Genomic DNA, 24,849 nt, shown 5'->3' on the forward strand with positions numbered 1-24,849 from the left:
TCTCAGAAAGCTTGTCCCATGCACTAGCACTTAGCCTGTCTGGCAGCAGGCTTTTTATTCGGTGGTGCAGTTCAGGCTGCAATCCAATAGATGGTGCTTAAGTGTAAAATCTGGGTTGCCCTCTGCTGGATTAATGATGAGTGGAAATACCTGCCCTGAAGGATGCTTGGTAGGAAGAGATCGTGTTGGGGTGGACTGAAGTGTCTGGGGAAGGGGTTGGGGTGTGTACCAACTCCTCATCCTGAGTTGGCAGAAATGTGATCCACTTCCCTATCACACTCCTGTCATGGGGCCCCATAACCCTTATTTTATAAAGACTTTGACCTTTGGCTCCTCACCACAGTGTGGCTTCAGGTCCTAGATACACTCCTCTGAGAGCTACCCCAAAACTGGCTCAGAGCAGACTCTCTTCCCCCAGTCCAGAGCAGGCAACTCTATGGCCCATCTCTCCTCCATTGCTGGATGCTACTGCTCTGTAGAGGGGCTAGGGACAGGGATCTGGGCTTTGTACAAGCTCAAACAGCATGGACTCACTTTCAGCGAGGATGAAGCCACCACAAAAAGTAAGAAAAACACTTTCTCCAAGTGCATGTGCTCTGACCCCTGGTGGGAAGTTGCATCCCCAACATTTTATGGAGGAGGGCAGAGATGATACTCCTCCACATCTGATCCTAGAAGCCAGTGCTGCTCTCTTGGCGTTGTGCTGTCATTTCCTTTGTCTTGAGGGGGCTTTTGTAGGGCTTCTCCCACCATGAGAGGTCCACACCGAGGGCTAGATCCACAGGGGTCGCACAGCTCTCTGGGGACCCACCGGTCCTCTGTGCTTGCCAAAGTGAAAGCAGATTATGGAGTATGTTTGCAGGGGATTTGGTGGGGCAGTGACTCAAGGGTAGAGAATCCCCTGGTTGGACAGTAGCTTACCACAGGTACACAATGAGTATAGCACCCACCACTTCAGTTTAGGTCTGAGAGGAGTACAGACATGGCTGTGAAAGCTGGTTACCCACCTCTCTGTCCTTGGGAAGTTCCCAGATTGCCACCAATAGCATCACCCTGAGTCATGATGTCAAAGGGGCTCTCCAACAGTTTGGCAGTCAGCAGATCATCAGACATGTGAGATGAGCAGATAGGCACTCCCACCTACCCTTTCCATGGACTCTGAGTTTCCTAGGTTGATCTTTACCAGACTCTTGCTGCTTTCCTTTTTCATACCTTAGCTTCTTCCCATAGGCACTCCAACAGATCCTGGTTCTCTTCTCTCAGCTTTCCATGCAGAACTTGTCTATTCACCAGTAACTTTGATCTTTCTGTGGAGAACTGGCGTCTGATATCTTTAGTTCAGCCATCTGCTTTTATCACCAGATCCTCCCATTTACCTTCTTGGCACTCTATTTTCATCCACCAACATGGTCTTTAACCCCCATGGGCCATCTGGATACTAATTTGCATCAGGAATTGAGGAGGCTCCAGGAAATGAAGAAGGGAAGAAGAGGGTGACAGGAAGCAGGAGAAGGCAAGGCAGAAGAAAGAGACAAGGGAAGACCTCAGTACTCAGTACTACATTCTTATTTCCTATATTGTGATCTCCAAGTGTCTTCACTGATGTGCCAAAGTTTGGGAAAACTAAACTTGCTATTCTTGCTATTATGTCTATGCCTAGAGATAATAGGGTCAAGAAGGGCAGGGAAGTGGTTGCAGCCTAGAAAGCAGGTATAATCCAGTAAGAAGCAACAAATAGAAAAGCCCAGAATATCAGTCCATAGCAGCATGATATGGAATGACTGACTACCTAATATCCATTTTCTACCTCATCTGGGTCTTGGGGAATGGAGGACAAGGATCACTGATTAATATGGGCCAATTATGATAATCCTATTCTCCTTGCTGGAGATTGTCAGTGGAAAGGCCTAAGCTCATTTACGCCAGTGAGAGATGAGGAGAGTTTTGCTGTGGTTTCCTGGGAAAGAAATGTCTTAACGCTTAAGAGAAAGTTACAGGAAGTCAAGTTCTTTCTTGTCAGACTTGAAAATAAAAGGCTAAATTCCCAAATGCTACTGACTGCCATCCTATGACCACAAGAGAAATTTAGGATGAAATTTATCTAGTGGATGTAGCTGCAGAAAGACAAAGAGAACCCAAGTCCATCTCATCAAACCACCACGTCTGAGGCATGCCTTACCTCTATAGGGCCTTCATGTGAGTTAAGAACTTCTTTAATAGTTAAGCCTAACTCGGGTCAGGTTTATGCTAGTTGAAGCTGAAAACATTGTAACTGATACAGACTGATAAAGAATAATCAGACAAATTTATGGAAAAATTAGACGTTCAGGCTGGAGTTCAAAAATATTACAGGAAGGAAATACAATAACAAAAAATGAATTGCCTGCGGATATTCGGGTATGCAAGAAACTGTAGTTGTTGGATGTTGAAGGGTAAAATGACCCTGGAGGTATTCGAGACATTCAGAATACTCAATCATGTACAAATTTCTACATAACCAACAGGCAGGGAGTTATATAAATTTGAGGTCATTCTAACAGTCATATTGAAAAAAAAATGAATCCTTACAAAAGTAAAAATTAATCCTTAAAATTAGAAACATTAATAAATATGTCATGCTAATGATTAAGATCTTTTTCAGTTGAATGAAATATAAGAATAAAAAAGAAACGTTTTACCTTCGTTCTTAATCATTACCCCTCTTTTCTGGAGAGTCTAAAGAACTTCACAAATAAGATAAGCATTAATAACTGGGGGCTGCATAGAATTCCTTTTAAAAAACACAGTGTTCAAGCAAAGATTTTCTTAGATTAGTCTGAAATACCCTGAAGAAAAGCTTATTCACGACTCTCTGAAGTGATTTTCAGAGCTGTGTAGATTTTAGGCTTGTTTTGATTTAAGCAAACCCTTTTGAAGTCTGGTATAATATATATGGCATAACATCCTTAGCCTCACCCAAATTGAAATTAAAGAAGAAAAATAGTTATCCTAATAAGTGAGCAATCTCCTTTTAAAAATATGAAACTATGATTTAAAAATTAATAATGTATTCTTGCTTACCAGCTCTTTAAACTCTTCAAATTCGTAGTCCCTACTGTCACACCGAAAGAAATGTCTTGGGAGGGGTATCTCTGTTCTTTACAGAGGAGAGGCAATCATTTAAATCAAGGTAATCCAAGAGGTTGTCTGCCCTCTTCTGGTCAGTCTTGAAGCCTGCTCTGCTCCCACTGCTAAGATGCTGTGTGCATAAAGCCCGTGTGTGTCTTTCCTTACCCATATAGCATAAGACTTCCACAACATCAAAAGTCAATCCCTATCTAGAAAAGTTTAGAGACTTATGAGACAAACTATGAAGTCTTTGGCAGTGTGGAGCACTAAAAACAAGTTTTCAGCATAAAGTGGTGTGGAGTGCCCCTAAACCTGGTGACACAACCAACTCACTTCTGGCAATAAAATGAAGTCAGTCCTCATTGAATTCATCATATGTCAACATCAAATATTAACCCTACATCCTTCAGGACTAGCTTTTAAAACTGTTTATGGAAACTGTGGAAGTATCACTGGGGCTATTCTTAGGACTATAAAATAACTAAAGAAAGCAATTTCCTACTTAAGGATGTTGTCACCTACCTCAGAAAAACGTGGCCACAGAAAGGTGGTAATCTGTGGAAGAGAGTAATTTTTTAGATAATATTATTTCAATCTTCATCTAAAGGAAAGGGGCAATGTAGCCAGAAGACACCTGTTTTCTAATTACTAGAGTGAGGTGACCAGAATGTTGTAATATATTGTGGATCAAAGATACTTGTGAGCTTTCCATCAATAGCCTCAGTCAAAGACGGCAAACGCACAGCAAGCTCAGCTCATACTTGGGCAGGTGTAAGACACTGTCATTCAATCATGGCATTCCTTTTCACTGGCCTCAAATGTCATTTTAAAATACTTTCCAACCCAGCACCTCAAGCAAATGGAGTTGGTTCGTAACATAAAACCAAAATGCTTCTCTAGGATAGATGCAAATGTCAAGCTCCCTTTAACCAAACTGTGAACTCTTGAAACATAATTTTAAACACTAATTGAGGATAGGGACTTTGATGCAAGGAGAAAGCAGTACCCTAGATTAATCTCTGGATAGAAACAGCTTCCATTGTAACTCAATAAACTGACATTGTGAATTACATACACAACAATCATTTCTGAGTTTGACACTTAAGAGCTGTTCCTGAGAACTAAATCACCTAAGGCCCTGATGAAAGTCAAGTTCAAGTTGTGAAAAATCTAGGATCTGCATCCTGGGTCACTGGCTCTGCCAACTTACTGCTAACCTGTGAGAGTCTTCCTTGGGGGCCAGCTCTTCATCTCGTCTCAGTGAGTGCAGCAAAAATTGACTTCTTATTCATTCATAATTTAGTAAATTCACAGTTTCAAAAACAGATTATTAGATTAGTTTAATAATAAAGGTCACATAACTGACCTGCTAAATTTTTAATTCCTTTTTAATTTCTATTTTCTTTTTCTGAGCTAGATTATTTTTTATCTGAACACTTAGACATAATATATAAAGACACATTAAGTGCCCACAGATCTGCCCACATACAGTGGCTCTAATGAAATTGGGAAATTATTAAATCCACGCTTATATCACTGACTATGGAGAACCATAGTTAATCAAGTAATTCCGAAATTGGGGAATTATTAAATATACACTTATATCACTAAAGGAAAACCACAGTTAATTAATTCTGAGAAATTAGGTTAAAAATGACAAAAACATATGATTATTAGCAAATAACATTATATATCAACAAATTGCTTCAGATGATGCTGGTATGTTCAGATGTAGAGAAATAAATATACTCTAACCATCTGAGATGATGGCAAAGAATTAATGAATAACTTCACATGATATTAAGAATCCAGCACCAATATACCACTCACAAAGCAGCAAGGCTTTTCAGCTGACAGATGGCTAATTTGCTATTCTCTATCAAACTACAGAGCCAGCCATGAGCCTGAGTTGTAAGGCTCAGCTACCATCTTTAAAAGGTCAATTGTCGGCCAGGTGTGGTGGTTCACACCTGTAAACCTAGCACTTTGAGAGGCCGAGGCAGTTGGATCACCTGAGGTCAAGAGTTCGAGACCAGCCTGGCCAACATGGCAAAAACCTGCCTCTACTAAAAATACAAAAAAAAAATTAGATGTGGTGGCAGTCACCTGTAATCCCAGCTACTTGAGAGGCTGAGGCAGGAGAATCACTTGAACCCAGGAGGAGGAGGTTGCAATGCCCAAGATCGTGCCACTGCACTCCAGCCTGAGTGACAGGGCAAGACTTCATCTCAGAAAAAAGCCAATTGTCATCATCATTTATGGCATGCACATTTCGTGAACCAAACATCAGAATGAAAGTTCTGACAAATAGAGTATGTAAATGGGAATAATAATTATGGCAGAATACTGGAATTGTGACTGTTCCAGTAAATCCAGGACAATTGATTACTGCCCTTGTACTCAAACCCAGGGGAAAGGGAAAACCATACGACTAACAGAAAAAATTGTTTTTCATTTAAAACTTTATATTGTTATATTTTCAGATTTAATAACAGTAATAATGGCATATATTTAATAGTAGCCATAATTTACTGCATATTTATACTATCCTATTCTGAACATACTGCATGTGTGTTCTGTTTTTAATTTCACAACAACTCTGTAAGGCTGTTTAACAGATGAGAAAATGGAATCACAGAAAGAATGCAATATTTGCTCAAAGACTCTTAGCTCCCAAAGGTAGAGATAGAATTAAATTCAGGTAACCTAAATCAAGATCCGAAGTATTCATCATAATGCTGTATTGTGGGGCTTAGTTTTACATGTCAACTAGGCTAGGCAATTGTATCCCAGTTGTTTGGTCAAACACTAGTCTAAATGTTTCTGTGAAGGCGCTTTTCATATACAGTTACCATTTAAACAGTAGACTTTGAGTAAAGCAGGTTACCTTCATCATATGGGTCACGCTCATCTAATAAATCAAAGGCATTAAGAGCAAAGACTGAGGTTTCCTAAAGAAGAAGTAATTCTAACTCAAGAGTGTAACATAGAAATCCTGACTCAATTTCCAGCCAGCAAGTATGGGACTCAATACTGCAATACCAACTCTTGCTTGAATTTTCAACCTGCTCACCTGTTTACAGATTTCAGACTTGCCAGCCCCATAATCACATGAACCACTTCCTTAAAATAAATTCCCTCTTAAAATAAATGCGCGCGCACACACACACACACACACACACACACACATCATATTGGTTTTGCTTCGATGGAGAACTCTAATAAATGTATATTTGTAGCTCTGAAGTTTCTATTATATAACATTATATTATATAACCTTTATCATAATCCTATGCCCTAGGTAAAACAAGCATTATTAACATTTTACAGATAAATGAAATGAAGGCAGACTATCGAAATCATAGCTCTAGTATGTGATAAAGCCTGAACTAAAACATAGGTCCAAGATTACAGGATCTGCCAGCACATGTGTTAATTTGGCTACAGCAAATGTGTTATATATTTCTATAAGGATATGAGTTTCCCATCACCTATCTAGGTCTTCTGACTACATGGTTTAAAAAGCTTTTCTTGGGGTAGGAGCGGGTGGCTCACACCTGTAATCCCAGCACTTTGGGAGGCCGAGGCAGGCAGATGGCTTGAGGTCAGGAGTTCGAGACCAGCCTGACCAACACGGTGAAATCCCATCTCTACAAAATACAAAAATTAACTGGGCGTAGTGGCAGGAGCCTGTAATCCCAGCTATTCAGGAGGCTGAGGCAGGATAATTGCTTGAATCTGGGAGGCAGAGGTTGCAGTGGGCCAAGATCATGCCACTGCACTCCAGCCTGGGCAGCAGAATGAGACTCCCTCTCAAAAAAATAAATAAATACATTAAAAATAAGGACATTTTATGAAAAGAAAAATGTCTCCTCTAATATTTTTTAATTCATTTCAGACCTCAAAAATCAAATTAATTCTTATCCCAAAACAAAATATTTTCTCTACCCAACCTTGTCCTTTCAATGATTTCCTCTCCTCCAAAAACAAAAATATTTTCTTTACATTTTACTACCTCTCAAATAAATAAGTGCCACTTATAAAGAATCATAGGAAGAAGAGAACGCTGAATTCAAAATTGTGGAAAAATTCTGCCTCCTAACCATTTTCGGAGCTAACACAATATGCAAATAGGCAAAGATGTAGAAAATAGTATCAAGAAAACCAACATTTTCCTTTGTTTTTTTAAATATCTATGGAGTTCCTATTGCACAGTGTGTACACTTGTCTTTTGAATGGTGGCAAAACAAGTGTGTTATTATTGAGTCACAGAGCAGTGGGTCTATGCTAAAAGCCTGCAGAGCTTCTAGCATTTAAAGTAACCTCAACAGCAACATCCTTCTCCTTAAGCTAATTTACCATGTCACCTGTGCACCACCACGGATCGTATTATTTATTAGATGTGTAGTTTTACAAGGCAATCAATAATAAGGTCCCAGACAAGTGCTACCACGACTAACACTACGTAGGTCTAATCCATGGAATAAGAGATTATAGTAGAGTGCATAGAAGTTAACTGAAGAGTGGTGTTTGACAGCAGACAGTAAAGATCAATACTGTGTAAATACTTTAAAAGATATCATCTTAAATAAAGTGAAATAGCTGTGTAGTGAGCATTTATTAGAGACTACAACCCTCATAAGACTGCAACCACCAATCATTAGCTCTTCTCAGCAATCTCAATCTATTTCACTTGGCAACTACTCTCCCACTCACCTAAGTAAATTTCGTAAACCTATCACTATCTTTAAACCATTGATTTCCTCCTCTCATCCCAGTTTCACAGAGAAAATAGAAGCCATAGATTTGGAGTTACCTAAACATCCACATCAGTACCCATCCTCATTTCTCCTTTTACACTGAAAGAACTGACCCTCCTCCTACCCAAAGCCAAACTTTCACCTACCTCTTTGGCTTCCATCTTGTGATGGTTACTTTGATGTATTTACCTCGGCTAGGCTATGGTACCCAGTTTTTTGGTCAAACACAAGTCTAGCTGTTGCTGTGAAGCTATTTTTTTCAGATGTGATTAACATTTAAATCAGTAGACTTTGAGTAAACAAATTACTCTCCATAATGTAGGTGGACCTCATTCAATAAGTTGAAGGCTTTAAGGGAAAAGACTGAGATACCCAGAAGAGGAAGAAATTCTGGCTTCAAACTCAAGACTGCAACACTGACTGCTGCCAGAAGTTCCAGCCTGCCGGCATCCTGCCCTACAAATTTCAGACTTGCCAGCCCCCACAATATGGCAAGCCAACTCCTTAAAATCAATCTCCTTTCTTCATCTGCTTTTCTCTATATAGATATATCTGGTTCTATTTATCTAGAGTACTCTGACTAGTACACATCCTCTTCTACTTTCTTGGGAACCTCACAGAAGAGCTTCCTAGTATTTTTCACAAAACGGTCTACTTAAAAACAAATTTGCATAACACACTGGCTGCTCATAGCTGGAAGCTCCTGCCACCTGTAGCAGAGGACAGCGAGACTTCAGCACACCTGTAACTCGTAGCTGCAGAATCCCTCTAGAGGATCCCTTCATAACCCTTTGCTTACTTCTCTCCCTGTGTTTTACCTCTCATTGGATTTTAAACAAGACCAAGGCAAACAGGTTAAAAAATAACATAAAATAGAATATAGATTTTTACATCTTCCTCAAATTAACACCTTATTTATTTTTCCTGTTTTGGACTATTTATAGTCATTTATTCTGCTTTTCCCCTTTCTGTGCCTCCCATTCAAGTATTTGTTGAATGAATAAAGAAATGAATGAATAATTGTCACTAAATGCAAGAATGCTAGGCACTATCAGGACTATCAAGACACATGAAAATTACTCCTTAAACAAATAAGGCATATATTGGTACAAATAAGCATATGTATAAAACGTCATGTGATTGCCATAAGCAATGAGGTAGAAGGATGGCACATCAAAGGATGAGAATTGCTTGGAAAATTTCTATAAGGAGACTAAACTTAAGTAAAGATCATTACAGCAAAGTACATACCGTATAAGCTCATTTAGAAAACAGAAGAAAACAATTGGAGCCAAGCAAAAAAATAGGTAAGAAGTATGGCATCCAAAAGTAATTCTGGAGGTTGGCAAAAGGTTAGGGGAAGGAGAGATTTTGAACAGAGAACAAAGCTGGGCGCAGTGGTTCATACCTGTAATGCCAGCACTTTGGGAGGCCAAAGTGGGCAAGTCCTTTGAGGTCAAGAGTTTGAGACCAGCCTGAGCAACATGGTGAAACCTTGTCTGTCCTAAATATACAAAAATTAGCCAGGTGTGGTTGTGTGCACCTGTAATCATGGCTACACAGGAGGCTGAGGCAGGAGAATCACTTGAACCTGAAAGGTGGAGGTTGCAATGAGCGGAGATCTCGCCACTGCACTCCAGCCTGGGTGACAAAGTGAGACTCCATCTCAAAATAAATAAATAAATAGAGAATGAGTTTCTCTAGGGATAAATCTAATTTTGGAGAAGCTAATGAAGGAGAAAATTTAAAGAAAATGTGGAAGCATCAGGGAAAATAGAAAAAATATATGGATATCTATATCTATGTAATTTTCAATAAGTAAGCCAAGGGTACACACACAGAGAACAGTTTCCACAAAGAAAAGAAAATGTGAAGCAAAAACTAGATTATCATATGTTAAGAGCACATGAAGGAGTGGAGGCAATAAATACCAAATGTTTTTTCAAAAAAAAGGAACTGTGAAGTAACCTTGACATCTATTTGACGCTTCAGCATTCTCCCCCCCATGTTTCCAGTCTCTCATTAAGGCTCACTGTTCCTCTTGGAAACACCGACCATCCTGATCTTCCCTTTCCCCTTGCTACACTACCTCTCTCCTACTTTACTGGGTCTCCTTGACACTCACTTTTCCTCCCTTCAGACCATCCTGTGTTGGGTCAATGACGCCTGTGAGATAAGGGCAGCTGGTGCCACAGGAGGGACAGCGTAGCAGGAAACAAAGCAGGTAAGAGTCTGGCTTCTGATACTAAACAACCTTAGTTTCAATCTTATCACTATCTGATCTTAAGCAAATTGTTGGAGTTCATAAACCTGTTTCTTCGTCTATAAAGCATGGGCAATACCTTCCTTACTGATTTGTTATGAGGTTCAAATGAAATCAAATAATGCTAAATAGACAGATATATGTACCCAAGGTACATAATCATTTTTATTATGACATCAAACTAGTGTTTCTAAACCTTTATTATCTCATATCTATGATCAAAAGTCTTCAAGGCCCTACCATCTCCAACCTCTTTCAATGTCAATTTCTCTCTCCTAAACTATGAGCTCTTGGGCTGGGACTTGTCTCGGTTATCTTTGCAACCCCAATTAAACACTTGGTACCATTTATTCAACACACATTTCCTTAACTGGGAAAAAGATGGACTTGTTAAATTGTCCCTAAGGCAAAATAAGATGCTATTGACTTCAAGAAACAGAAAATACAACTAGCAATGACGTTACAAAATAAATCCTTATCGTGTATAACAGAATGATAGACATAGTGAGTTTCTGGATTATAGTGAGTTTCTGGATCAGTTGACTCTACAATGTCAGGTTCTTTCTCTCCTAATTCTCCGCCCTTAGCATATTGGTTTTTTATCCTCAAATGTGCTCCCTCATACTTCCAACTGGCTGATGTGGCTTTGGGCATCAAGACCTCACATGAACATATTTAAACAGGAATCAATGAAGACAAGCAACATGAGTGCTCTCCTTATTGCCCTCTCTCTCTCCTTACTTTACTAGTGAGGCTGCTTTTCTGGACTTCCTCTGCTTGATTCTCCTTCTCTCAATTTGATCTCTAATTGTTGGGAGCCCCAGGGTTCTAAATTGGGTTTTCTTGACTACTAACTCTCCTTATGACTATGAATACTCACGCTTTCAAAAACTGGATTTGGATAACTGCCAAATGTGTCTTTCAGCCACATCTCTTCAAGCTCCATGTTTATATATCCAATTCATATCTTCACTTGGGGTCTACTCTATATAACATTTTGCAACTTTTTTGTCATTCAGTTTTATGGAATGATAATGCTGGAATGATCAGATAGAATTACCAATCTTATCCATGAGATCTAGTCCATTTTTAACTACTGAATACTAACAAAATGTATAAATAAGTTTCAGTTTAGCTATGTCCTTGACTTGGGATAGTTTAGAAATTGTCTTTTTTTTTTTTTTTTTTTTTTTTTTGATTTAAAGTCTGTTTTATCAGAGACTAGGATAGCAACCTCTGCTTTTTTTTTTTCTTTCCATTTGCTTGCTAAATATTCCTCCATCTCTTTATCTTGAGCCTATATTAGTCTTTGCACATGAGATGGGTCTCCTGAATACAGCACAATGATGGCTCCTGACTCTATCCAATTTGTCAGTCTGTGTCTTTTAATTGGGGCCTTTGGCCGATTTATGTTTAAGGTTAATATTGTTACATGTGAATTTGATCTTGTCATTATGCCAGTTGGCTATTTTGCCTATTCGTTGATGCAGTTTCTTCACAGTGTCAAAGGCCTTTAAATTTTGGTATGTTTTTGCAGTGGCTAGTTCGGTTTTTCCTTTCCATATTTAATGCTTCCTTCAGGAGCTCCTGTAAGGCAGGCCTAATGGTGACAAAAATCCCTCAGCATTTGCTTGTCTGTAAAGGATTTTATTTCTCCTTTGCTTATGCAGCTTAGTTTGACTGGATATGAAATTCTGGGTTGAAAATTCTTTAAGAATGTTGAATATTGGCTCCTACTCTCTTCTGGTTTGTAGGGTTTCTGCAGAGAAATCCACTGTTAATCTGATGGGCTTCCCTTTATGGGTAACCTGACCTTTCTCTCTGGTTGCCCTTAACATTTTTTCCTTCATTTCAACCTTGGTGAATCTGATGACTATGTGCCTTGGGGTTGCTCTTCTTAAAGAGTATCTTTATGGTGTTCTCTGTGTTTCCTGAGTCTGAATGTTAGCTTGTCTTGCTAGGTTGGGGAAGTTTTCATGGATAATATCCTGAAGTGTGTTTTCCAACTTGGTTTCATTCTTTCCATTATTTTCAAGTACACTAATCAAACAGACGTTTGGTCTTTTCACGTAGTCCCATATTTCTTGGAGGCTTTGTTTGTTTCTTTTCATTTCCTTTTCTCTAATCTAGTCTTCATGCTTTATTTCATTAAGCTGATATCCTTTCTTCTCCTTGATTGATTCAGCTACTGATACTTGTGTATGCTTCATGAAGTTCTAGTGCTGTGTTTTTCAGCTCCATCAAGTCATTTATATTCTTATCTAAACCAGTTATTCTAGTTAGCAATTCCTCTAACCTTTTTTCAAGGTTATTAGCTTCCTTGCACTGCATTAGAACATGCCCCTTTAGCTTGAAGGAGTTTGTATTGCCCACCTTCTGAAGCCTACTTCTGTCAATTCGTCAAACTCTTTCTCCGTCCAGTTTTGTTCGCTTGCTGGCAAGAAGTTGTGATCCTTTGGAGAATAACAGGCTTTCTGATTTTTGGAATTTTTAGACTTTTTGCACTATTTTTTTCTCATCTTCATGGATTTCTCTACCTTTGGTCTTTGATGTTAGGGAGCGTCAGATGGAGTTTCTGTGTGGACATCCTTTTGGTTGATGTTGATGGTATTCCTGTCTGTTTGTATTTTCCCTTCTGACAGTCAGGACCCTCTGCTGCAGGTCTGCTGGAGTTTGCTGGAGGTCCACTCCAGATCCTGTTTGCCTGGGTATCACCAGTGGAGGCTGCATAACAGCAAACATTGTTGCCTGTTCCTTCCTCTGGAAGCTTCATCCCAGAGGGGCACCTGCCAGATACCAGCCAGAGCTCTCCTGTATGAGGTGTCTGTCAACTCCTGTTGGAAGGTTTCTCCCAGTCAGGAGGCATGGGGGTCAGGGATCCACTTGAGGAGGCAGTCTGTCCCTTAGCAGAGCTCTAGCGCTGTGCTGGGAGATCCACTGCTCTCTTCAGAGCTGGCAGGCAGGAACGTTTAAGTCTGCTGAAGCTGCACCCACAGCCGCCCCTTACCCCAGGTGCTCTGTCCCAGGGAGATGGGAGTTTGATCTATAAATCCCTGACTGGAGCTGCTGCCTTTCTTTTAGAGATGCCCTTCCCAGAGAGAAGGAATGTTGACAGGCAGTCTTGTTACAGTGGCTTTGCCAAGCTGCAGTGGGCTCCGCCCAGTTCAAACTTCCTGGGGGCTTCTGTTTCTGTTTTTAAGTGATTATGTTGAAATTGTTAACATATATACTTGATTAAACAGGAACTAAAATTAATAATGCTAATGTTCTTCTAACAAAAATTACTCATTTTTCTTATTAAGTGATATAGATGTTTGGAATATTATTACATCTTGATATATTATTATCAAAATTAATAACTATGTTCTGTGTAAGAAATGCTTCTTAGGCTGGGCATGGTGGCTTCACCTGTAATTCTAGGACTTTGAGAGGCTGAGGCGGGCAGATCCCTTGAAGTTAGGAGTTTGAGACCAGCCTGGCCAACATGGTAAAACCCAGCCTCTACTAAAACGACAAGAATTAGTCTGGTATGATAGCACACGAATGTTATCCCAGCTACTTGGAAGGCTGAGGAAGGAGAATCACTTGAACCTGGGAGGCAGAGGTTGTGGTGAGCCAAGATAGCACCAGTGCCCTCCAGGCTGCATGACAGGACAAGACCCTGTCTCAAAAAAAAAGCTTCTTTATATTGACCCACATGTTTCCTAATTTCTTTGCTTACCATTACTACTTGAAGGCTATTCTTCCTTCTGGCTTTTTCCTTACTTATATCCTTTAAAAGTCTTTAATCATCATAGATCTGAAAGTGGTAAATAGTTTTGTCAAAAAATTATGTTAACTCTCAAATGACAGTTTGGATAATTTATTCTAGATTAGCAGTTATTTCCCTTAGTAATTTGAAGAAATACAATAAAATATACCATTTTTTTATTTAGCCCTTATTCTTGCTATTAAAAGCATATACCAGCATCATTTTTGTTTCTTTTTAGGTAATCTGTCTTTTCTCTCTGATTGCCTTGTAGATCCTCTTTTTGTCTTTGGTGTTTGATGTCTTCACTATAAGGTTCTATATGTGATTTATTTTTATTTGGCCTGCTCATAACTCATAATGTTGCCTTAATCTAAAGATTCATACCTTTCATACATTCTGGAAAACTCTCAGCCACTACCTTAATATATACTTCTCCCTTTTCTCTCAAACACCACCTTCTACAACTTCTACCAGACTGATACTCTCATTCTAACCTTCATATCTGCTAATTCCTCCTACCTGTTTTCTAATTCTTTATCTCTCAGTGTCATATTCTGAGTAATAGTCTTCATTCCAACTCTCTGTTTGCAAATCCTTTAGTTGTATCTTACCTTCAATTTAGTCTACTGACTTTTTATGTCTAGAAATTATATTTCCTTCTTTTTCAAATGTGCCATTTTTGTAGTGTCTTTTTTTCTTAGGATTTAAATTCCACATTTTATTTTTTATTCATTTTGGACAAACCAATTTTATAGGCTAGACCAGTGCTCTAGGAGTGGAAATCCTTAGGGTTCCAATCATTCCCATTGCTGTGTCTGTTGACTTATAAATTGTTGATGAATAGCATCTGTCAAGGGCGTGCCTCCCTGAAAGTTTTATATTTGCTTCTTTTACATGCTCCAAGAGAACCAACACGCTGGGTCCAATTTTTATAAAAATCTCTTTCTCTCAAGGTTTCCAGACTTTGTGACAAGTTATTATTTTGCATCTTGAACCTGCATGAAACACAAGTTTGGAATTTGAATTCTCAGAAAATTCTCTTTTGTTTCAGCTGGTACCTTTAACATCCTTGTCTTTTCTGTATCCGTGGGTAGATTTTTTTTTTAGGACACTCTTTCTCTGGGGATTTCCCTGAAGTTCAGTAATTTTGAAAGTCCCATATTTATTCAACAGTCTCCATTTCAATCCCCCTCTTCTTCTGAATACAGGCTTCAGTTTCTGTCTCCCGAGGATTTTAAACTCTGAGCCTCTGTACTATTGAGACCAAGACTACTTCAGGGCAATCACAGCAGCTCGTGATCTCAAACACTTCAATTTGACACCAGGGGAGGCTCTATTCTTCCTTGTATGCTCAATTGTGCATTTATAGTTGCCTTTGTGTATAATATATTTAACATATTTCATAGGTATTGGTAGTAGAATTTTCTGCTTCTCATTATCTTCTGTTAGTTATCTTTTTAAGACTACCATCTCTTTAGATCTAGAACATGAGGCCATTTCCCTAAACAAGCCAATTTAATGCAAAGAGTAAGTCCAAACCTTTCTCTCTCTCTCTTTCTCTCTATTATTTTCTCTCTCTCTCTCTCTTCTCCACCCCACTCCACCCTATGTGTGCATGTGTTGGGGGGGATGTGTGTGTGTGTGTGGCTTGGGTGAATAGGTTAAGTACGTAAAGCGAGGCCTCAGCCAGGGAAGAATTTCCTGAGGAGCTCTGTCATGTCCTGAAGGAAAAAGAATTTACTATAGATGCAGTGGATGCCTATTGTAGAGAGTATGGCATGTGCAAATGCTGAAAGGTTTAAGAGAACCTGGATTATTTGAAGATCTGTGAGTTGGTCCATTCCACTGTAGAATAAGCTTAACATGGGGAAATAGCCAAAGTCAAGGACTGAATAATGGAAATCTCTTTTCTTTTCTTTTCTTCCCTCCCTCCCTTCCTTCCTTTCTTCATTCCTCTATCTATTTATTTATTTGATATGGAGTCTCACTCTGTTGCCCTGGCTGGAGGACAGTGAAGCAATCTTGGCTCACTGCAACCTCCGCCTCCTGCCTTCAAGCAATTCTCCTGCCTCAGCCTGCGGAGTAGCTAGAACTACAGGCAAGTGGCACCACGCCCGGCTAATTTTTGTATTTTTAGTAGAGACAGGGTTTCTCCGTGTTGCCCAGGCTGGTCTTCAACTCCTGACCTCAGGTGATCCTCCCACCTCAGCCTCCCAAAGTGCTGGGATTACAGGTGTGAGCCACTATGCCCAGCTGAAATCCATTTTTGTTCCATTCTAAGAAGCTTATATTTTATCCCAAAGATCACTGAAAGCTCTTGAAGAATTTCAAGCAGAAGAGTGACATGATTAGATTTCCTCTATAGAGAGAGTGCAAAAATGAAGAACAGATACAGGGAGACAAAAGGCCATTGCATTAATTCACATATTTGATTCTCCATGCTGTAAAGGGTAATTTGGGGGCAGATAATGTCAAGGTGGGTTGCAGATGCAGAGAAAAATTTCCATGGCTGGATACCTGAAACTAAGTGCATAAAAACCAAAGTGATCAGAGGGTCTGAAGTTCTCATGGCCAAAACTGAATTGAGGCCAGTATCCAAGTCTGGTTATGGAGTCAAGATATCTAGACCAGAAAATGCAGATCAACCTACATAAAGGGGGAGAAACAGGGATAAAAGTTTCATGCTATCAGTTATGGTGCACTGTGGCCAGTAATTGTTAAGCTTTTAGATATGTCTGTTTTCACTCATTCACATAACAGATAGGTGTGCCTATTGTTTATTTTTACTGCCTTTCTGATTGAGTCTATTTGATCCACTAGTATTACTAGAAATTTACTTTTAAATGCAATTGACAACAACAAAAAAAGATAAGCAAACAATGATATGTAAATGATATATCACACTGCTTCGACTGAAGAAAAATAATTCTTTAATGTAGCTATAGCTGCATCTTTAGAAATACGGACATATACCAATCATACAGGGCAAAGAGGCAATGTTCTTGCCAAAAGAAGCAATCTGGGATGCCTTGATTCCCCATTTTCTTTGTAAGAGAAATCCAGGAAACCTCTAGATCCCTGGCAGGTGTTTATCACTATTTCTACACCAAAGGGAGAGAAACAGCATGACGATGTAGTGTTCCAAATTTAAAACAAAACTCACTTTCTCCCTAATGATGGGCTATAACTGGTTATCTTTTAGCAAAGTGACTGCTATTATCAAGCTTTCATGTTCTTTTGGAAAATGTAGGCTCTGTCTTCTTCATCTTGGCAATGGTGCATCTCTAATCCTAATTTAATATCCCCAGTGGTACACATTTGATGGCCCCAAAATGTAAATAAAGAGGAAATAATAACTTTATACTATAAAACCATAAGCAAGAGACTTTCCATTTTCCTTTTTTTTTTTTTTTTTTTTTTGAGATGGAGTTTCACTCTTGTTACCCAGGCTGGAGTGCAATGGCGCGATCTCGGCTCATCGCAACCTCCGCCTCCTGGGTTCAGGCAACTCTCCTGCCTCAGCCTCCTGAGTAGCTGGGATTACAGGTATGCACCACCATGCCCAGCTGATTTTTTGTATTTTTAGTAGAGAAGGGGTTTCACCGTGTTGACCAGGATGGTCTCGATCTCTTGACCTCGTGATCCACCCGCCTCGGCCTCCCGGACTTTCCATTTTTCTATCAGTTTGACGTGTGGTGATTCCTACTACACTCAGTCACACTAATCAGCACTTTTCTCTTATACACAGTATTGCTTTCCATGATTTCAGTTACCTGCCATTAGCCACAATCCAAAATCAGGGAGGACAGCACAATAGGATATTTTGAGAGGGATAGAGAGAGAGCCACATTAACATAACTTTCATTACAGTACATTGTCGTAATTGTTCTATTTTATTATTATTGTTGTTAATCTCTTAGCATGCCTAATTTATAAATTAGACTTTATTATAAGCAAGTATTATAGGAACAAAAAGTATTTAGGGAGTTCAATGCTATCCATGATTTCAGGCATCCACTGGAATGCTTGGAATGTATCCTCTGAGTATGTGAAATACTATAACACATTTTTAATGTAAACATTTATTTTGAAGTATATACTGCACATATCATAATTAGCACATTATAATTATCCTGATGGTGATAGAGATGAATGACTACCACATTTTAATATGAAAATAAAGAGGGGAGGCAGACAGGCATAGTGGCTCATACCTGTAATCCCAGCACTTTGGAAGGTCAAGATGGATGGATCACCTGAGATCAGGAGTCCAAGACCAGCCTGGCCAACATGAAGACACCCCATCTCCACTAAAAATACCAAAAAAAATTAGCTGGGTGTGGTGACAGGCGCCTGTAATCTCAGCTACTTGGGAGGCTTAGGCAGGAGAATCGCTTGAGCCTGGGAATTGCAGTGAGCTGAGATTGTGCCATTGTACTCCAGCCTGAGCAACAAAAGCAAAACTCTGTCTCATAAATAAAAAGAGGGGAGGCAAGAAGATAAAGACTATCTTTAGATAACTCTTGTCCCAAGGAGTTTGCAATCCACAATACAATGTTCCAAATAACTATAATATGGGATGCTATGTGTACACGCTGAAATAGAACCACGAACAATGGCCAGTTGGGTACAGAATCCAATTGGGACACAACAAATTTGAGTGTAGGAACAAAAATCATGTGAAAATTTGATTAGGCAATTGGGAAGCTAGAAGAGAGATCAGAGGAGAGGCTAGACAGGGAAAATGCCTGTCTAGAGGTGATATTTTCAAGCTTTGGGAGGAAATGTGAGTGCCAAGGGGAGGCATGCGAGAGAAGAGAAGACAGCCAAAAATGAACTTTCTGGAGACCCTCCTGGAGGGGACATGTAAATAAATTGAATCAGGAAGAAGGTTTAGGAATGGTGAAAATAGGAAGATATATGTGAATATATTCCATTCTCAAGGACAAAAAAAAAATTGGAATGTCAAACCACAAGAAAGACCTGCAAGGTGAAATGCTTGTGAAGTTTAATAACATTGTGATGAGGAGGCTGCTTGTAAGCTGCAAGAGAATAGCTTCAGTCAATAGGAAAATGAAGATTATGATGAGCTGAGCAGTGAATGGGAACTTTAAAAATAGAAGTAGCTAATTTTAGTGTAAGGTGTCAGGAAGGGGTCCAGTTTCTGCTTTCTGCACATGGCTAGCCAGTTTTCCCATCACCATTTATTAAACAGGGAATCCTTTCCCCATTGCTTGTTTTCGTCTGGTTTGTCAAAGATCAGATGGTTGTATATATGCTGTTTTGCCTCCGAGACCTCTGTTCTGTTCCATTGGTCTATATCTCTGTTTTGGTACCAGTGCCATGCTGTTTTGATTACCATAGCCTTGTAGTATAGTTTGAAGTCTGGTAGTGTGATGCCTCCCACTTTGTTCCTTTTGCTTGGAATTGACTTGGCTATGCGGGCTCATTCGGTTCCATATGAAGTTTAAGGTGGTTTTTTCCAGTTCTGTGAAGAAGGTCATTGGTAGCTTGATGGGGATGGAGTTGAATCTGTAAATTACTTTGGGCAGTATGGCCATTTTCATGACATTGATTCTTCCTAACCATGAACATGGAATGTTTCTCCATCTGTTTGTGTCCTCTCTTATTTCGTTGAGCAGTGGCTTGTAGTTCTCCTTGAAGAGGTCCTTTACGTTCCTTGTTAGTTGTATTCCCAGGCATTGTATTCTCTTCGTGGCAATTGTGAATGGCAGTTCGTTCTTGATTTGGCTCTCTTTAAGTCTGTTATTGGTGTATAGGAATGCATGTGATTTTTGCACTTGATTTTGTATCCTGAGACTTTGCTGAAGTTGCTTATCAGTTTCAGGAGCTTTTGGGCTGAGACGATGAACTCCAGATGGATTAAAGACTTAAACATAAGACCTAACACCATAAAGACCCTAGAAGAAAATCTAGGCAAAACCATTCAGGACATAGGTGTAGGCAAGGACTTCATGACCAAAACACCAAAGGCATTGACAACAAAAGCCAAAATAGACAAATGGGACCTAATCAAACTCCGCAGCTTCTGCATGGCAAAAGAAACAGTCATTAGAGTGAACCTGGAAACCATCATTCTCAGCAACTGACAGAAGAGCAGAAGATCAAACATCGCATGTTTTCACTCATAGGCGGGTGTTGAACAATGAGAACACATGGACACAGGGAGGGGAGCACTACACACTGGGGTCAGTTGGGGGGAAATAGGGGAGGGACAGTGGGGGGTGGGGAGTTGAGGAGAGATAGCAAGGGGAGAGATGCCAGATGTAGGTGATGGGGAGGAAGGCAGCAAATCACACTGCTACGTGTGTACCTATGCAACAATCTTGCATGTCCCCAAAACCTAAAATGCAATAAATAAATGGGAAAAAATTTTGAATAAATGAATAATAAATGAAAACTTAAAAAAAACTGTGTTGTCCAGTATGAGTATTACTCCCTAAGCTATCTCTACTTAATATTTGCATGATATATTTTTATCCCATTGCTTTTAAGCTTTCTAACTTTTTATGTTTAAATTTTATCTTTTATTAAAAAGTTTTAAAATTCAAACAAACAAAAAAAATAGAAGTAGCTAGTGAAAAACAACATAACACAAAACAAATGTTTGAGTTTGGTGATAAGAAAGAGGGAAATGGAAAAATAGCCTAATGCAAGATTTTAGTGTGTTTTAAGTGATTTGCTTTCATTTTTAACTTAGGAAAAATAATTATTATTTGCGACTGCATTTTATTTAGCTCCTACTGAATGTCAGGTGGTGTATTCATCTGTTTCTCATGATACTATGAAGACATACCCAAGACTGGGTAATTTACAAAGAAAAGGGTTTAGGCAAAGTGTAGTAGCTCACACCTGTAATCCCAGCACTTTGGGAGGCTGAGGAGGGTGGATCACCTGAGGTCAGGAGTTCAAGACAAACCTGGCCAACATGATGAAACCCTGTCTTTACTAAAAATACAAAAATTAGCCAGGTGTGTTGGCAGACACCTGTACTCCCAGCTTCTCAAGGAGCTGAGGCAGGAGAATCACTTGATCCTGGGAGGTGGAGGTTGCAGTGAGACTGTGCCACTGCACTCCAGCCTAGGTAACAAGAGCAAAACTCCAACTCAAAAAAAAAAAAAAAAGAGTTTCAAACTTTTCTAGTTATACTGCCTATTTACATAATCTAAAACCACAAGTACCCAGAATATATTCCAAAAAAAAAAAAAAAAAAAAGAGGGTTAATTGGTTCACAGTTCTGCATGGCTGGGTAGGCTTCAGGAAACTTAACAATCATGGCAGAAGGCACCTCTTTACAGGGCGGCAGAGGACAGAATGAGTGCCAGCACGAAAATGCTAGATGCTTATAAAATCATCAGACCTCATGAGAGCTCAGTCACTATCACAAGAATTGCATGGGGAAAACCACCCCCATAATTCACATACTTCCCACTGGGTCCCTCTCACGACATGTAGGGATAATAAGGATGGCAATTGAAGATGAGATTTAGGTGGGGACACAGCCAAACCATATCGGGTAGAATGCCAGGAACTTTACATCCATTAAATTATATAATCTTACAATAATACTATTAGATAGATATTGTTAAGCTCATTTTATGATTTAGGAAACTGAGACACACAATGGTGAAATAACTTGCCAATATCATATAGTAAAGTTAAGTGGTGGGGCTGAGAATTAAATTAAGATCCAACTTGATTCTCAGTTTCATTCTCTAACTCTTGTACTAGGTTGACCCTAGCACAGGAGACTATTTGATAGAATTGCAAAGTGTCTAACCACATCTGTGTTTCTCCACCATCTCTGTAACTATAGCAAGCTGCAGTAAGCCATATGTTTATGCTAAGGTCAGAGTGTGGAGTAGGCATTATTATGCCTTACCACTATCTAGTTCTCCTTCTTTTCAGGTACACAGAAGAGTGAACCTCCAGCTCCTTGTTGTGCAGGAAAATATGAGTAGTTCAAGCCAGTGAAATGTGAGCAAAAGTCAGATGCCACTTCTGGACTGAGGCAATGAAAAGCCTTATTTTCCAATTTCGCACTTCCTCCACTGTGCCAGTTGTAGGGAGGCCTTGAATTGAGCCATGTCAATTCAATTTTGACAGCACTAAAAGACTGAAACAGTCTAGATTAATGAGTCATAATATGGAGGAAAACAATTCTGAAGAGTACAAAACAACTCTGAAATGGAAATTGTATAAATGAGAAACATTCTTTTATTGTGTTAATTTGCAATTGCCCAATGGGTTCACCTTGCCCACTGCCTAGACAGAGATGATTTATCAAGACAGGTGAGTTCCAATAGAGAAACAGAAATTTACACAGAGCTGGCCATGTAGGAGACGAGTTTTATTACTCAACCCCAGTCTCCCTAAGCATCCAAGGATCAGAGTTTTTAAGGATAATTTGGTAGATTGTGGGGCCACTGAGTTGGGAGTGTGGATTGGTCAGGTCAGAGATGAAATCAAAGGGAGTTGAAGCTGTCTTCTTGAGCTGAGTCAGTCCCTGGGTGGGGGCCACAAGATTGGATGAGCCAGTTTAACAATCCGAGTGGTACCAAGTGATCCATCAAGTGCGAGGTCTGCAGAGTATCTCAAGCACTGCTGTTAGGTTTTGCAATAGTGATGTTATCTCCAGCAGGAATTTGGGGAAAGTCAGAATCTTGTAGCTTCCAGCTGCATGACTCCTAAATCATAATGTCTAATCTTGCGGCTGCTTTGTTAATCCTACAAAGGCAATCTCGTCCAGGCAAGAAGGGGGTTTGTATCAGGAAAGAGCTATTATCATCTTTGTTTCAAACTATAAACTAAGTTCCTCCCAAAGATAATCCAGCCTACACCCAGGAATGAACACGGACAGCTTGGAGATTCGAAATTAGATGGAGTTGGTTAGGTCAGATCTCTGTCACTATCTCAGTTACAATTTTACAATGGTGATTTCAAAATATCTAATATTAGAGGATTACTTGTTACCACATTGTAAACCAAGCCTGTGCCTCAGAGAACCAAGGGAGAACATCCAATCTGTACCTGGGGCATTCATAAAAAGATCCTTGGAAGAAGTGACTGCTAGGTTATTTCTAAGGATGAACAGGAGTTACATAAGCAAAAGAAGGAGAAAAATAGAAAAAGAGGAACCAGTAGACTGTACACCATTTATGAATGTTCAGAAGAACAAGATGGTATGTTCAAAGAAGAGCATGGCACGTCAATTAGTGTCAATGAGCACTGACTTTGAAATTGCCTCTGCAAAGATTATAACAGCAAAAGAAGTCTGGCATGGCTGACTCCATCTTGCTTCTAGCTTCACAGGCTGGCTGCCCTTGCTCGTTCCTGAGTGTAAGCCAAGCTTACCATGGGAGGAGTTTAGTTTATAGTTTAACTTTGAAACAAGAATGATAATAGTCCCTCCCTAAAACAGACCCACTCCTTGTTTGGGGACTGAAACTGTCTGTGTAAAACTAACGAAAGGCCACAAGATTAGGATTTTGATAGAGGCCTAAATTGTACTAAGATGTAGGCAGAGTTAAATGATAACAAGCCATTGTTTCATAACTTACTTTTCTATAATCCCTTACTGCTCAGGAATCATGCGGCCATAAGTCACAAGATTTGTGACTTTCTCAATTGCTTTTACAGATAACACTATTGTAGAACCCACAATTGGTCTTTTGAGATGTTTTTCCAACTTTTGCATTCTGGTGACCAACTGGTTCCTCTTGGACCTGTGCTTCATAATTGAACCAGTCCCGTGGCCCCCACCCAGAGGTCGACTCAGCACATGAGAATCATTTTCCACACCCCTATGATTTCATCCCCAACCAGTCAGCAGCACCCATTCCCTAGCCTTCTACCCATCCTATTATCCATAAAAACCCTAGCCTCAGAGTTCTCAGGGAGGCTGATATGAGTAATGAATTTCTGTCTTCCACTTGGCTAACCCTGCATTAATTAAACTCTACTGCAATACTGCTGTCTCAGTGAATTGGTTTTGTTTGGGCAGTGTGTAGGAAGAACCCATTGTGGGGAATTATACCTTTATTATAATGTAAATGTATATATAAATATAGGTTTTTACTCTGTGTTACTTATTCTGCTTTCATGATACATGAAATTCTTGCAGAAAAGTATTAAGACCTAAAATTAGTAAACTGATAAAAGCTTTATACTTGTACTAGTTTCCTATTCCTGCTATAATTTATTAACACAGTGATAATACCTTAAAACCATTATTTAGCCAATTTATTTTCTTACTGTTCTGAAAGTCAGAACTCTGGAATCAGAGTTTTTCTAAGCTAAAATCAAGGAATCATAAGTTCCTTCTGTAGATTCTAGGAGAGAATCTGTTTCCTTAATTTTTCTCTCTTCTAAAGGCCACATACATTCGTTGGTTTATGGCCTCTCCTTCTATTTTCCAGAGTGCATAATTCCAAATTTTGCTTCTGTCTTCTCTCTGACCCTCCTGTTTCCCTGTTATAAGGACCCTGTATTATGTTAAGCCCACCTAGATAGTCCAAGAAAATATATTCCTTCTCAAAATCCTTAATTATATCTTCAAAGTTCCTTCCACCATATAAGGCAACATATTCACAGTTCTGGGTATTAGAATGTGAACATCCTTGGAAGGCCATTATCCAGCCTACCACAATACTTAAAAGAAGTCTGAGTAAGGTCATAATCAGAGAGTGAGAAGGGGAGAAAAAGTTTTAAAAATAAGAACACAACCATACTGAAATGGATTGTAAAAGTAAGTAATAAAAAGAACATGATACACAAAGATGAAGAGAATGTAACTTACAGGGAAGAGGAGGGTAAGACTTGAAGATCAGAAAAATAAAAATTTGAATCAAGACCAAATAGGTGATAATCATAATATATTAAGAACTGATTTTTCTCCCCATATCACTAGTTGAGGAAGGTATTGGTAAATTAATAAACTCAAATTT

At 39.3% G+C, this 24,849-nt stretch overlaps 1 long non-coding RNA gene across 1 annotated transcript in view; it reads left to right on the forward strand.

The window, feature by feature from the left end:
* Positions 1-22,189, forward strand: part of LOC119472001 — a 56,628-nt gene extending 34,439 nt beyond the window's left edge. The window contains exons 2-3 of the long non-coding RNA XR_005201104.1: positions 10,009-10,092; positions 21,812-22,189. This is a non-coding gene — a long non-coding RNA (uncharacterized LOC119472001). The remainder of the gene's footprint in view (positions 1-10,008; positions 10,093-21,811) is intronic.
* The last annotated feature ends 2,660 nt before the right edge of the window (positions 22,190-24,849 follow it).

Source organism: Cebus imitator, unplaced genomic scaffold (genome assembly GCF_001604975.1).
Source record: "Cebus imitator isolate Cc_AM_T3 unplaced genomic scaffold, Cebus_imitator-1.0 Scaffold81, whole genome shotgun sequence".
Lineage (NCBI taxonomy): Eukaryota > Metazoa > Chordata > Mammalia > Primates > Cebidae > Cebus > Cebus imitator.